Genomic DNA, 16,607 nt, shown 5'->3' on the forward strand with positions numbered 1-16,607 from the left:
CAAAAAGTTTTGAGAGCCATACATAGTTTTTCCTTAATACTAATTTTTCTTGAACTTTTTGAAGGCCCTGTGTATACATGGATTTCAAAAATTTTTTTGCATCCAAATGAACATTTTAAAATCCATTTTCCATGAACTTTTCCAAGTGCCCTTGTATTTTCACTTCCCTCATAGAGTCAGGGCCACAGTTTCTGGTTTGTTTCTGGATCCTTTTTTCAATCCTCCAGTTATCATGCAAGATCCCTGAGGATACTTTTGCACTGGACACATGCTTTGAAACTCAGCAGTTCCAGAACTTCTCATCTTTTTCTAATTGCCCTGATTTATGTTCCCCATGGCACTCATAAGTATCTGAAATTATCTTAGGTCTCTTAGGGCTTGAGTAAGACCTTAAGAGGATGGAGCTCTAAAAATATTTTGTTGTTCCTCCACATGGTAAAGACAATTCTAACATACAAGACACACACAAAAGTCTATTTAAGTTCAAATTTCCCCCAATAATTTCCACTTAGATTGTTTTTAAATAACAAAAATTTTCAAGTGTTATTTTGGTACCCTGTGATCTGATGGTATATCAGAATGTTATAAAAGCTCAATGTTGGACTATTCACCTGTCTCATACATTAGAAAGAAAGCATTATGAGTGTGGGGTTCTTGTCTGGCTAATTAATCACTGTATCTCTGGAGCCTAGAAGCTCCCAAATACAACACATGCCCAAAATGTTCACTTAATGAATCAAAGTGAGCTCTTCTTGTGTCTTCAGCTATTTGAAGAACTTCATGTGGACGGTGAGCAGAAAGGGATCTGGGGTATGAGAACTGTTGGGACTGAACATTGAGAGTGGGTCCACAATACCGTGGGCAGCCTCATGAATCAGGGACCTCCCCATCGATGGAAGCGCTCAGGGTTAAATGAGTGTCTGTCACAAGTATTAGAGTGTTACAGCATTCCACACTTGAGACAGGAATTGGAAGAGTTAACTGTGGTAAGCAGAATGACGGCCCTCCAAGGATGTCCGTCCACATCATCCTACAGCCCAGAATCTGAATATGTTAGCTTATGCGGAAAAAGGGATGTTGTGGATGAGATCAAGTTAAAGAGCTTAAAATGAACAGATGATCTTGGATTATAAATGGGTCCATCTAATCACACGTCCTTAAAAGCAGCAAGCATTTCCCAGATAATTGGGTTGGAGAAAAATGTGAAGAATGGCCAGAGAGAGACATTTGCTGGCTTAGAAGATAGAGGAAGGGGGCCCAAACCAAGGAATGTGGTCAGTCTCTAAATGGTAGAAAAGGTAAGGCAAAGATTCAAAATAATAGCCTCCAGAAAGAAACACATTTGCCAAAACCTTGGTTTTGGCCCAGTGAGAGCTGTGTTGGATTTCTAATGTAGAACTGTAAGATAATAAATTTGTTTTAATCCATCAAATGTGGAAAATTCTATGACCTTTAAGGTTATTTGCCAGATTGAAGATTCCAAAATGCTACATTGTTGGTGCAGAGATTGAATGACAGCCATGGGAGCCATCCCAAAGTGAAGTTATTTATTTATTTTTTGACAGGCAGAGTGGATAGTGAGAGAGAGAGACAGAGAGAAAGGTCTTCTTCTTTGCCGTTGGTTCACCCTCCAATGGCCACTGTGGCCAGCGCATCTCGCTGATCCGAAGCCCGGAGCCAGGTACTTCTCCTGGTCTCCCACACGGGTGCAGGGCCCAAGAACTTGGGCCATCCTCCACTGCACTCCCGGGCCATAGCAGAGAGCTGGCCTGGAAGAGGGGCAACTGGGACAGAATCCGGCGCCCCAACCAGGACTAAAACCCGGTGTGCCGGTGCCGCTAGGCAGAGGATTAGCCTGTTGAGCCACGGCGCCAGCCTCCAAAATAATCTTTTAACTTCACTTTTTTCCAGGAAGTTTTTGAAGTACCTTCATATATACATAGAAAATCAGCCATTTATGTGTTATTCCAACTCTGTCCAAACTGAGCCTCTCATGTGATTCTGATTGACTGAAGTAAGGCTACATAGTGTCATTCAAGGGGCTGTTACCGTGAAAAGCATTTGGATTATATATTAAATTTGAGTCTCTCCTACCTCAGGGCACTCTAGAGCTTTCAAACTACAATAGGCATACAACAGGAACTCTTCAGGTTTCCGTTCTGATTGGCCCAACCAAGATGGAGAGCGAGCCTTCACTGAAACTCCCCTGTCTGCCCTTGTGTGTGTCACCTGCTGCTGGCTTCAGAGAAGTCATCAAACATGCCTTAAACAGCAACAGGACTGTCATGCTTTGTTGGTTACATTCGTTTTGGAAAGTAACATAGAGATTCAACTGCACTAGATAATTCCAAGTAGCTACTCAGTCACAGCTGCTATGAGGCTCTCCCTGCAACCATTATCAGGAGCATTTTGACAAACGATGAGTTCTTGTTTCAAGGGTCAGTATCCCTAATGTGAATGCACACCAGCATGCCTACCTGAGTGTCACAATCAATCGCTATGTGTTAGAAGGGGTGCGGTATGGGTTGGGGGGATAATGTCATAGTCACTGCCCTTGTCACCATCAGCATTTCTCATCTGTCCTTGAGAACTGGTGCCTTTATCCTTACACACTTTAGCTTCCCAACAGCAATGATGAGGCCACTTCACCTTGGAGCTGCTACTTCTATGCACATTAATCTAAAAGCCTCCAACAGGGCTTGGATGGCAGCCTGCAAATGATCAATTACACTTTCTGGAGTTCTCAGATTATTACGGCTGCAAGGGACCTTGGACGTTGACAGCGCCGATCTCATTTCATCCATATGCAGAAACTGAAGCCTAGGGTGTTTAGACCACATGCTGACTTCCAGTTCTATTTTTTTGACTCCTAGTTTCCAGGTACTTTGTGGACCAAGCTAGCTTCAGACAGGTCACGGGAGGAGTCTAACACTGTGGAGCAACACACTGGCAGTGTGCTCTTGGAATGCCACTCATTACCATAATCCCCAAGTCACTGATTAAACTTCCAGAACTTGGCTAATCCCGGGAACGGGACCTCTAAGAATTGGGGTAATTTCCAACCAGTCCATCACACGGGGCAAGGGAACCGTGGGTTGGATGAGGCTCAAAGGCATCAAGTTAACTGGCGATCTCAAGATTTAGAGGCGAGCTGCTTCCTGCTCACCAGAGTCCACGGGTTGCCATTCCTGCCAGCTGCACCCGACCCCGTGAACTCTCCTACTCTGCGATCCACAAGGCCATCACTGCCAGGCCAGCAGAAACTGTTTTAACCTACAAAGGATAAAGTCGGAGGGCTGTGATCCTCTCAAGTCGCAGCCAGTACCACAGGAGCCCACGGTTGCAGGCCAAGTTGTCATCAGGCCTATGGCCTGACAGCGAGGGAGCGAGGACAGCCGCTGACCCGAACCTCTGGCCGGACGAGGTTCGCAACTAGTCCCTGAGCAAAAGCGGAGGGCAGCAGGCCAGTGGGCGGGGGCGGCCAGAGACAAAGCTGGCGCTCCAGCGTTCTCCGGATGCGAACGCAGCACAGCTAACTCGATGCCCAAACCCAGGTGGCGAAGCACCCGGTTCCCCTCGGGAGGGCCCAGTGAGCAATGCCAACAGAGCAGGCCGAAACACAGAGCAACCGTCCAGTTAGGGTCCGCACAGACGTGTGTGCGCATGCGTATGCGCGTTTGTGCCTTCCGTGCGTCTGCGCATGCGCGAGCATCCTGCTGGCGCTCCGAGCGTTTCCCGGGTGTCGGCTGGTCTGTGGCGCGTCGGCGGGTGTGGAGGCTGCTGGGTGCGCGTCGCACGCGGGCTGGTTCCCCCGCACCCCCAGCGGAGAAAGGCAACAGCACGACCTGTCTACCCCTTTGGATGTTCAGCTGCGCAGTCTCGGGCCTTTCGAACACAGCGCTCCTCATCTGCCAGCTTTCCCTCCAGAAATGTTTTTGAGTCCTATTTTATTTTATTTTTTAAAAATTGAAATGTTCCTCTGTAGTGTTTACTCACTATGGACGGGTTTCAAAAAATGTGTTGCGTAGTATGCTTGCACCCCCTTTTGGAAGTACCCTCCTGTATCAAGTCTGACACGTTGTAGGCAAACCATGGTGATGAAAAATGGGAACCAGAGCTTCAGAAAATGCATTCTCAATCCTGAGTAAAGCCTGTAAGTCTTCCCCACTGCGCTTTTTTATTTTTTTAAACATTTATTTGTTTATTTGAGAGGCAGCGTTACAGAGAAGCAGAGGCGGGGGGGGGGGGGGGGAAGAGAGAGAGAGGTCTTCATCTGCTGGTTCACTCCCTAGGTGGCCACAACAGCCAGAGCTTCACCTATCTGGAACCAGGAGCCAGGAGCTTCTTCCGGGTCTCCCACGCGGGTGCAGGGACCGTAGCAGAGAGCTGGATTGGAAGTGGAGCAGCCAGGACACTAACCAGGGTCATATGGGACACCCCCCCCCCCCCATTTTAGTTTGAAATCTGGACTCCTCACCAGGTCTTCAGCCGTGGTGGCCCAGTCCTTGTGTGCTGGGCTGGCCTCTTTTCCTGCGCAGGGCCCACCTGGCGTGGATGTGTCACAGTTGCACGGGGAGACAACGAACGCTTTCCTGCCCTTCGGTTTCCACCAGGGTTAAGATTCTGCCTCCTCTCACTGCCAACCCCGAAGACCTTCACTGGTATACCAAACCTTATTGTCCTTGGCACTTAATGCTATGATTTAAAACATAGATTTTATTTTATTTTTTAAATTTTTTAAATTTTTATTATTTTTTTGATAGGCAGAGTGGACAGTGAGAGAGAGAGACAGAGAGAAAGGTCTTCCTTCTTCTGTTGGCTCACCCTCCAATGGCCGCTTTGGCCTGCGCACCGCGCTAATCCGAAGCCAAGAGCCAGGTACTTCTCCTGGTCTCCCATGCGGGTGCAGGGCCCAGGGACTTGGGCCATCCTCCACTGCACTCCCGGGCCACAGCAGAGAGCTGGCCTGGAAGAGGAGCAACTGGGACAGAATCCGGCGCCCCGACCGGGACTAGAACCCGGTGTGCCGGCGCCGCAGGCGAAGGATTAGCCTAGTGAGCCACGGTGCTGGCCTTAAAACATAGATTTTATGTTTATTTAATACTTAGGTGTACTCCGTTGTAAGTTTCATAAGGGTGCAGGGCTATTTCCTTTTTGTATGTTAACTGTATTTTCAGAATCCAGGAGGAGCTAAGACATGGTGGGTATTGTCCAAATACTTACAGAATGTAAGCAAGAGAGGCACTTTGTGTTCCGAGACCAGACACCCTCTATGCCACAACCCTGGCTGCTCTAAGTATTATTTTCATGTTGGCTATTTAACAGGGTTGTGGCATGGAGAGTTAAGCTACTGCCTGGGATGCTGGCATCCCACACGTGTTCCTGTCTGTGTCCTGGCTGTTCCACTTCCTGTCCAGCTCCCTGCTCATGGCCTGGGAAGAGCAACTGGAAGATGGCTGCCATGATCAGGGCTTCACAGCTCTTGGCTCCTGGCTTTGGCCTGACAGCCCTGCTCATGGCAGCCATTTGGGGGAGTGAACCAGTGGATGGAAGATCTCTCTGTCTCTCCATCTCTCTCTGTACTCTGTCTTTGAAGTAAATAAATGCATTAAAAAATAATACTTATAAATGAAAGTTCGGAAATACTTTCCTGCAGTGCACTTTGGAGCCCAAGATGGTTTGCAGGAACAGGCTGCCCTCTAGAGGGTAACTGCAGACAGTTGCTTTGGATTGCCTGTGAGTTCTTCAGGCTGCAGCAGGTCTCCCGTATTGTGGCCTATGCAGCATGTACTCTTAGCATTCACAGTATACATTATTTCCCATTCGTAGAAAATGCAAAGCAAAGCATAGTTTTGAGCCAGCACTTTTTTTTAAAAAAAGATTTGTTTTATTTGTTTGAAAGGTAGTTACAGAAGAGAGGGAGAGACGGAGCTATCTTCCATCCGCTGGTCTACTCCCTGAATGGCTGCAATGGCCAGGGCTGAGCTTCATTTGGGTCTCCATGTGGGTTCAGGGGCCCAAGGACTTGGGCCATCTTCCGTGGTTTTCCCAGGTGCATTAGCAGGGAGCTCGATCAAGGTGGGGCACCTGGGACTCCAGCTGCACCCATATGAGATGCTGATGTCACAGGCAGCAGCTTTACCCACTGTGCCATAGCGCCAGCCCTACCAGCACATCTTTAAGAGGCAGAAATATTTGTATTTACAGTTGTAATGGATCAGAAAACCTTGAAGCCTCCGAAATAGAAGTGACTGGAAGCTGAGTGTCCACCTTCATAACACCAGGATCAGTACTCAGGAAAGGTAAAGCAATTACTATGTTCTCAGTGTCCAGTCTTACAAACTTTTCCCCTTTGAAGACAACTGAATTATATTATTGAAGCTTTGTGGGGTATGTCCTGCTGATTTTTCAAGACTTGAAGACTTTAGAGGAAAAGCTGAACAAATTTCTCTAAAATGGCATGCCTTTTTTTTTTAAACTTCAATAGTTCAGTGTTTCAACATGAATTTATTTATACAGGGGTAGGCAGTCCTGGGAGTATATTACAGATGTGTGTATGAATTTCTAGCAAGTCCATCTACATCTTCTGTGAGAAATGTGAATGGAATGTACAGCACAGAATGTAGCCAGCTGTGAAGTTGTTTACCAAGTTGCCAGTATCTGGATAAATAATTCAGTTGCTATCTATCATTTATTAGTTCAAGCTAGTTTTTGCTGCGTATCCAACTTCTCACTTTTACTGTCTCAATTCTACTTCTGAAAAAAAACTAGTCTTGTTTTAGAGTCTATCTAAGCTTCACCTATCTCCAAGCTGTTCATTGTCTGAGGGTGGGGGGAATACAGGCAGAATGACAGATGATTATAAGCAAATAAGAATCCTGATCCCTCACCCTAACACAAATAACACATTCACCATCGAATACACCAAAGACCCCCAAATGCCAGGGCAAGGTGGTGAAAGAAAAGAAAAAAGACAAACTAGAATTGCTTTAGCTGTACAATGATTTAGAGTTACTCACATTGGATGGAAATTGCCTTCACAACTTATTTCATTTAGTTTGACTCCATAACAAATGTCAAGTAAGAAAATGTCAAGTAAGAAAAAGCACATAATGCAGCTATATTTTCCAAAGGCTATAAATAACCCAGAATTCCTACCTCAAAACCCATAGGCGAATCCAGTATTCCCATCTTTTGCTTACTCAAAATCACTAAAGGAATTCTTTTTTTGAATCTGTTTATAACTTATATGGGATACCAGATTATGAATGCTAGTCAGGGTTTCCAAAAGTAGATTACTTATTCATTACAAATTTAAAAAGGTACTGTTACAATGGAGAAATTTATAGGTTACTATTTTAATTAGATGATCAATAATAGAAAACTCTGCAGTTTTTGCCCCTAATGTAATGCATCAAGGAGGATACAATTTGTCTTATTTTTGCCAAAGATGTATACTCTGAATCTAATTCAAGGAAGCAGACAAATTCAAATTTAGGGACATTCTTTAAAACAATAGGTCTGAACTTGTCAAAAATATCAATGTGATTTTTTAAAAAGGGGGAGGAACTGTTTGTTTCAGATTAAAATAGATTAACTACAATTTTAAATCTTTGCCTGGGTCCTGGTCAAGATACAAAAATAGTTTCAGGGGCCAGTGCTGTGGCGCAGTGGGTTAAAGCCCTGGCCTGCAGCGTCCACATCTCGTATGGGTACCAGTTCGAGTCCCAGCTGCTCCACTTCTGATCCAGCTCTCTGCTGTGGCCTGGGGAAGCAGTGGAAGATGGCCCAAGTCCTTGGGCCCCTGCACCGCATGGGAGACCCAGAAGACACTCCTGGCTCCTGGCTTTGGATCAGCTCAGCTCTGGCCGCTGTGGTCATTTGGGAAGTGAACCAGCGACAGAAGACCTCTCTCTCTCTCTCTCTTAAAAAACAAAAACAAAAAACCCTGAGAATTGAAGTGACTTCAGCAAGATGGTGGCCCAAGAGGCACCAGCTCTTACTCCCTTCCCAGAACAACAGTTTAACTACCCACCAATGAAAGTCACTCTGACAGAGCCCCAGAGTATAATTAGAAATTTGTTGTAACCCAGTGGAAAACCAAAGACTTCAGAGAAAAGTAGCAGCAGTATTTTACCTTTACCATCCTATGCCCCAGCTGGGCACAGTTTGGCACCAAGAGAGATCTTCTGGGTTTTGATTTATCCCCACCGCCATGGGGAGGTGCCCAAGATTTAGGGACATGCCTACCAATGGTATGATATGGTTTACCCACAGCTCTGCGATGCTAAATGCAGATGGGTCTAGTGAACTGTGGCTGCCATCCAGCAAGTTGATGACCATCCTTTGACTAAGGCTAGATTTGGATGCTCCATTCAATAGGGAGAACCTATTTTTAAAAAGATTTTTATTTATTTATTTGAAAGGCAGAGTTAGAGAGAGGCAGAGAGAGGGGGCCTCGATCTGCTGGTTCACTCAAATGGCTGCAATGGCCAGAGCCATGCCAATCTGAAGCCAGGAGCTTCATCCAGGTCTCTCATATGGGTGCAGGCCATAGTGGAGAGCTGGATTGGAAGTGGAGTAGCTGGGACTCGAACCTGTGCCCACATTGAATGCCAGCACTGCAGATGGTGGCTTTACCTGCTATGCCACAGCACCGGTCCCAAGACAACCCGTGTTCAGTGGTGATGGCGACAAAGCCATCCCTGCTGCCATATCTTGCCACATATTTACTGATTAAGGGGCCATTGCCAATAGTCAGGTCAGGAGAATGGTAACAGAGTTGATCGAACTGTAAGCATGGGTAGCTGCGCCAGGCAACCTCCTGATCAGGCTGTGGAATCCCGATGTCGGTGATCCCAGTGATGTGGAATCCTGATGTCAGTGATCCCAGTCGTTCTTTTTCCTTTTTCCATTTAGAGTGCATGCCCTGGGGGAACTTCTTACCTGGAATGTTAGGATCCCAGGCCTGGTGGCTAATGGCCACCTTCCTCCTGGCTATGGTTCAGCAGTATTGCGCTGACATTGTGTCAGTCAAGGTGCTCCATCAATCTGATGAGATAAACCTCCATCTCAAGGAGGTTGTTGGAGGTGGACTAGCCTTGCTAAGAGGGCTGGTTCCTGAGTTGGGGCAGGGGACTCCAGGAGGACAGGTGGAATGGCCTTGGCTGACCCAGCTCCTCTCCCTCCGAGTTGTAGTCTTCAGGATAAGCCTGAGACAAGGAGGAACTGTGGCTATGAACAGAGTGGGGCACTTTCAGGGTCTCTCAGCTTAGGTGTGAAGTGTGGCACTTGCAGCTGAGACTCCATCCAGCCTGGGATGCTTCCCTGTGCTTTGGGAGACTGGCTTGCCACAGGTCTTGGGCTTCTGTTGATTTCTGCTTGCCTAACTGAGGAATGCCTTTGCGTTGCCTCCCTTAGTGACTGTGCTATGTCACCTGGCCAGACCTGAGGTGACAAGAGGGAGAGAGATGATTGCTGGGGCAGCTGGGTCTGCTTTAAGCCCCTGCCTGAATCAAGAACCTTTCTGAACTCCGGCAGCTGGGCTGTTCAAAACCTCTTGCCAAAGCAGAAATTGGCGAGGTGCTTGGAGTCCTCCCTTAGGATTGATAACCATTGTGCAGTGTTCCTCTCTTGGGGATTCATATGGTTTCATGGTATCTCTGGTTAACAGTATCGTAGGCGTTCAGCTTGACATGACTGTACTCATATTGGATGCAACTGCCACATCAGCTTATAGGATAAAAAACATCATTAAGATAAAAGCTTGTACTCTTATCTGATGTCTGGAATGTCGCTTACTTGACATCTGTAATGTTTCCTATTAGTGTTAATTGTTTTTAAAGATTCATTTATTTATTTGAAAGGCAGAGTTACAGAGAAGGAGAGGCATAGAAAGAGAGGGAGAGACAGAGACAGAGACAGAGAGACAGAGATAGAGAGAGAATGAATGATTCTTCCATCTGTTGGTTTACTCCCAAGTGGCCAGGGCTGGGCCAGGCTGAAGCCAGGAGCCAGGAACTTCATCTGGGTCTCCCACATGCGTGGCAGGGGCCCAAGAACTTGGGTCATCTTCTGCTGCTCTCCCAGGCACACCAGCAGGGAGCTGGATCAGAAGTAGAGCAGCTGGGATTGTAACTGATGCCCATATAGGATGCCGGGATCATGGACGGAAGCTTTACCCACTATGCCACAACACCAGCCCTGAATGTTAAAATGTCTTGAAACAGTCCAAGTACATTCTGATTAGCTGCAAGCCTCCTTTGTCTATAAAATTCCTTTTCTCTTGGCTCATGGCACAGGGATCCACATGTCTTGTGGCCACCCAAGATCCTGCTTCTGATCGGATGTCCCCCCTAGTAAATGACATTCTATGTAATCCTGGAGTCACTCTCTTTCTTTGGGCTCTTGGCAACCTTCTGCCTTTGGCAGCCAGTTCTTTTTTTTTAATTTTAAACAATTGTATTTATTTATTTGAGAGGTAGAGTTACAGACAGTGAGAGGAAGAGACAGAGAGAGAGGTCTTCCTTCCATTGGTTCATTCTCCAGATGGCCACAACAGCAGGAGCTGTGCCTATCCAAAGCCAGGAGCCAGGTGCTTCTTCCCAGTCTCCCATGCGGGTTCAGGGTCCCAAGCACTTGGGCCATCTTCTCCTGATTTACTAGGCCATAGCAGAGAGCTGGACTGGAAGAGGGGCAGCCGGGACCAGAACCAGTGCCCATATGGGATGCCGGTGCCACAGGGGGAGGATTAACCTAGTGCGCTACGGCGCTGGTCCCTGGCAGCCAGTTCTCATACACTGGGTTTTTCTGAAATAAATATGAATACGAATATACAACAAACTATAGTCAGTCTTTAAAAAAAGAAGGAAATTCTGTCTTTTGCAGCAATATGGATGAACTTGGAGGGTACTGTGCTAAGCAAAATAAACCAGTCACAGGAAGACAAATATCATATGACTTCCCTTATGCTGATACATGGAATCTTAAACAGACAAATTCATAGAAGCAGGCAGTAGGGTGGTGGTTGCCAGGGGCTGGAGGGAAAGGGAAATGGAGACATGTTGGTCCAGGGTACAGTTTCAGTTAAGCAAATGAGTCAGTTCTGGTGATCTAATGAGCAGCATGATGACTGTACTTAACAGTAGTGTATTATAAACTTGAAATTTGCTCAAAGGGTAGGTCTCATCACATGCACACACACACACACAAAGAAATGGAAATGCTAACTTCTGTAGTCTAAGTGATTGTGTTCCTCTCACATTCTATGGTAAAGCCTAACCTCCAGTGTGAGTACTGGGGGCAGGGCCTGTGGGAGGTGATTAGATCATGGGTCCTTCATGAATGGGATTGGAGCCCTTATCTCCCTCCACCGTGTGAGGACTCAGTGAGAAGGCGTCAGCTCTGGTGCATGTCTGCCAGCATCTGGAAGGAGTGCTCAGCCTCCAGAGCTATTGGTAACAAACCTCTGTTGCTTTTAAGCTACCCAGTTTTAGGTATTCTTGTTACAGTATCCTGAATGAACTAAGATGGTAAACTGAATGAGGTGATGGGGATGCTAATTAGCTTCACCGAGGTGATTATTTTGCAGTATGTGCCCCCTACACACATGTACAGCAAATGTACACTGTGAATATAAACAATTTCTATTTGACACCTCAATTTCATAGCACCTCAATAAAGATGAAATGGAGACAATTTGGAAATGTGATTATGGATTGCACATTAAGGAATATTTTACCCAGTACTCAGTTTCTTGAAGAATGGTATTGTGCTTGGGTTAGAGAACATGAGTTGAACAGATGTCTTAGAGAACACATGCTGAGATATTTACTGGCAAATGGCTGTAGGGAACTTACTCTAAATGGCTGAGTACTTCACCCTTTCTCCATATGTACCTATAGTTTTATGGGTATCCAGTAATCTTGTCAGGCCTTAGAAAACCTCAGTGTTAGCACCTCTATATAAGCAGTGGTTTTGACTGTTTCTAGTAGTCTCTTTTATTTGCATTACCTGAGAGGCACATAGTTAAACGTATTTTTTTGCATTTTAGAAAATATCACCTGAACAGCTTGATGAGTACATCCATGGATATTTTTCCTGAAAAATTATGATACATTCCTTAGAGAAATGTTGGGTGCTTTTTAATGTTTTTATTTCCGAATTTTAGGCACTTTTGTAGGCCGTGATCTAGAATTAGATCAGCACCCATTACTTGATGATTTTGTGTAACTGATACTAATGGATAATTAGCATAGTTGGGATAGGAGATGAGAGCCAATGCCCTGGCCATCTGCTAGTGAATGCCTTGGGCTTCTCAACCACGTGACTCCTAGACAGGCCTGGGAAGCTTTCAACCCAGATGGAAAGCTCCATGTAAGTTGTCATAGGTATTACTCTATGACTCTGTTGAAAACAATGGCCGACATGTGAGAGGTACTTGATCAAGGTGTGTTGATTGAATGAAAGTTTCCAGCTACCTTTGCTGCCTGCTCCTGTCTTTCCTTTTCCAGTCCTCCAGTGGGGTACAGGGTAATGCTGAAGCACCCCACCCCCCAAAATGGAGCAACAGTAGAAAATGCTTGTGATTGACATGACTCACTGGGGGGCTCTCAAGATGGCATCCTCTTTAAGGTAAGTGGCTGAAGGTTGCACTCATTCCTAGCCCACGGGAATCCCACCTAAACATTTGGGATACAATTTGCATAGAATTATAAGGCCATCAGCACTGGTGGCTGCATGAGTGCTAATGGAAAGGAACGTGCTGATCCCCAATAGTTGCTCTGCTTGTTGCCTTTTGACTGTTAGGTTTTCTATTTGTTTTAGGGAGGAAAAGCACATTTATGTGATATACCGTTTCCTCCTTGGAAAAATCTCATAACACTTAAGTGCCTCAAGAGGGTGGGTGTCTGAGCAAAACATGGTAATTAGGGATCAGGGTGCTTGCAAGGGCACTTGCAAATGGCTTTTTAGAAATTATTTAATAGGTACATTTCATTTATTGAGACAAACCATGGGTGTTTACAGAGAGTATTATTATGATATCACTAAGATGTTATTTACCTGGGCTGGCGATGTGCTTTAGTGGGTAAAGCCGCTGCCTGCAATGCCAACATCCCATATGGGCGCCGGTTTGAGTCCTGACTGCTCCTCTTCCGATCCAGCTCTCTGCTGTGGCCTGGGAAAGCCACTGGGAAAGCCCCTGCACCTGTGTGGGAGACCTGAAAGAAGCTCCTGGTTCCTGGTGTCAGATTGGTGCAGCTGCGGCTGTTGAGGATAATTGGGGAGTGAATCCGTGGATGAATGATTCTCTCTCTCTCTCTCTCTCTCTCTCTCTCTCTCTCTCTCTCCTGCTCCTTCTCTCTCTGTGTAACTCTTTCAAATAAATAAATATTTTTTAAAAAGATGTTATTTAAATTTTTCAATGAGTTAGCATTTGGTCTAAAAGAAATAGCAGGCAAAGTTGGTGCCTTAGCACAAATTCAGGCAGTGGTACCAAACTGTACTATTAGTCATTTTACATATTTAGATTTATTCATTTATTTGAAAGAGTTACAGAGAGAGAGAGAGAGAGAGAGAGAGAGAGGGAGAGAGAGATCTTCAGCCAGTCTGCTGATTCATTCCCCAAATGGCCACAACAGCCAGAACTGGGCCAGTCCAAAGCCTGGAGCCAGGAGTTTCCTCTGGATCTGCCATGTGGGCTCAGGGGCACAAGCACCTGGGCTGTCTTCTGCTGCTTTCCCATGTGCATTAGCAGGGAGCTGAATTGGAAGTGGAGCACCCGGGACTTGAACTGTTGCTCATATGGGATGCCAGAGGGCTTTACCTATTATGCCACAGTGCTGGCCCCTATTGTATTTTTCACGTCATGCACTTTCAGAAAAAGTATCACTTAAGCGAGTACATGATGAAGTGGTAAAATCTGTTAACTTTAAGGTCTGGAACCTTGCATGCATGCCTTTTTTACCATTCTGTGAGATAAAATGGGACAGATGCATAAAGTGCTTTTGGATGCTTCAAGTAACATAGCTGTTTTTATATTGGAGTTCTCAGCTGAACTAACCATATTTCTAAAAAATACTTACTTTGTTTGAGGAAAAACAAGATTGTCAAACTAGGTCTTTTTCAAACCTTGATATTTGGCAGATATATTTTCAAAATTGAATAAAGTGAGCATTGCCATTTTAAGGAAAACAACACACAGTATTGTTTCTAATGTTAAAATTTGAGTTTTCAAGTGAAAATAGAAACTTTGGAAAACATGTATCCACCTCCATGAGCCGGACAGCTTTCCACTAATTGAAGACTTTCTTATGAGAACACTTACAATATTAACAAGCATAATTGAGAAGATTGGTGATCCGATATTTTCCAATTTACTGTGACTTAAGTTACAAAATCATGGTGACAGATTCACGCAAAATGCAAAATAGGCCAACAGATTTTCAGATAACAGTATGCAAGTTTGTTGATAAGGTTTCCTATCCCACATCACAACTAACCTTTAAGAGATATACTCACCATAGGCCGGCGCCGCGGCTCACTAGGCTAATCCTCCGCCTTGCGGCGCCGGCACACTGGGTTCTAGTCCCAGTCGGGGCATCGATCCTGTCCTGGTTGCCCCTCTTCCAGGCCAGCTCTCTGCTGTGGCCAGGGAGTGCAGTGGAGGATGGCCCAAGTGCTTGGGTCCTGCACTCGCATGGGAGACCGGGAGGAAGCACCTGGCTCCTGCCATCGGATCAGCGCAGTGCGCCGGCCGCAGCGCGCTACCGCGGCGGCCATTGGAGGGTGAACCAACTTCAAAAGGAAGACCTTTCTCTCTGTCTCTCTCTCACTGTCCACTCTGCCTGTAAAAAAAAAAAAAAAAAAAAAAAGAAAAAAAGAAATATACTCACTATAATTATACAGACTATTAAAATACTCCTCCAGCTGTGTATCTTTATGTGGCTAGATTTTCTTAATTTATTTCCCGTTTTCTTCTATTAAGCCAGACAGTAAGATGTGTGAGGATGTAAAATGATGTAATTGTTCTCACTCAATTATTTTTTATTTTTGAAAATATTACCTGGATAAAAACATTATTTATATTAACATGTAGTGCCTAGATTGTTTTTAAAATAGATTAATGAATAAGTATTTAAACATTTCCCTTCAGTTGTAATTTTGACTGTGGTACATATCAAAAGATATAAGCAACATAAAAAATTCTCTTTGTGTTCTTCAATAGTTTATAACAATCTGAAGTGTTCCTGAGGCCATAAAGCTTGAGAACCAATGACTTAGACTGCACAAGCATTGCTAATAATTGTCAATGACCAAACTTACATTGAATTCATGTTGTTTTAAGCCAAGTAGTATCTCTCTCTCTTCTCCTCCCTCTGCTTCTACTCTTTTTGTTTTTTAAGATTTATTTGTTTTTTTGAAAGGCAAAGGTACAAGAGAGGGAGACACACACACACACACACAGATCTTCCATCTACTGGTTTACTTTCCAAATGGTCACAACAACCAGATCTGGGCCAGGCTGAAGCCAAGAGGCAGCAACTCCATCTTGGTCTCCTATGTGGGTGGCAGGAACTTAAGTACCATCTTCCACTGCTTTCCATGTGCATTCCAGGGAGCTGGGTTGGAAGTGGAGCAGCTGGGACTTGAACCAGTGTGCCACAATGCTGGCCCCTGAGCAACAAAGCTTTCTCCACACTCGCGATGTACAACACGATGTTCTAAAGTGTGTATACATATGGAATGACTCATGCATGCTCATGAACTTATGCAGCAGCTGAAATGCTTTCTGATGATGGGCTTGCTCCTTGATAGGGGACAAGACTTACTTTTCACTACTTGAAAACAAAGTGGATTATCCTCTGAATGTGGAAGGTCTCCTGCATCCTTCTTTGCTGAGTTAAAAGGATGGGGTACTTCAGAGGGAATGAGAGTGCAACCTGTGAGTGTGGCAGGACAGCGGGTCTGGCAGCCTGGTCCCAGGAACACGGGGTGGAGGGGAATTGCTGAACCCTCAACTGTCAGAATCTTCAGAGGCAAGCTGGGAAGGCTTCCCTCTCCTACCAGGTGAAGATAAGGTGCCACAGTCTGGAACCAGGACCATCCGTGTTGTGCGACAACGCTCAGGTTATTAACACTAAAAGATCAGTTTTGTAATTACAAGTGGTGTCCCCAGCCTGGCTGGTGAGTGACTGGCTTTCAGGTTCCTGTGCCTTTAAGCAGGTACTGCCCTGCAACAGTCACTGTAACTGAACTTGGCACATTCTCAAATGTCCCAGGCTCGCTCAGGCAGCCTGCAAGTCTCTCATTCCAGGTTCTGGCCCTGGAAATCCTCTGTGACTGGCACTTAGATAGTGAAATCAGTGTGCTGTGTCCTACACAGCCAGGGAAATAATAAACCGAGATGATATGTTCAAGTGTAATTAGGTACAGCTTAAAACATTCCAGTAGTTTGGACAGCAATTGTTTGTTGGGTGCTGGTACAGTCTGTGTGACTTGTGTGTGAATAGAAAGGTGAGTGTGTGCACAAAACTCAACAAACACTCAAATTTTCACCTTTCAGAATAAACAACCTTTACTATTATATTTCTTCTCAGGATTTTCTT

General features: G+C 45.3%; 1 protein-coding gene across 1 annotated transcript in view; it reads left to right on the forward strand.

Moving 5' to 3' along the window:
* Window positions 1–6,241: 6,241 nt before the first annotated feature.
* Window positions 6,242–16,607, forward strand: part of LOC133762145 (phospholipid-transporting ATPase IB-like) — a 205,607-nt gene continuing 195,241 nt past the window's right edge. The window contains exon 1 of the mRNA XM_062195193.1: window positions 6,242–6,302. The gene's annotated coding sequence lies outside the window, so the exon portion shown is untranslated. The remainder of the gene's footprint in view (window positions 6,303–16,607) is intronic.

The sequence above is a fragment of the Lepus europaeus genome, chromosome 6, assembly GCF_033115175.1.
Source record: "Lepus europaeus isolate LE1 chromosome 6, mLepTim1.pri, whole genome shotgun sequence".
In the NCBI taxonomy this organism is placed as follows: Eukaryota; Metazoa; Chordata; class Mammalia; order Lagomorpha; family Leporidae; genus Lepus; species Lepus europaeus.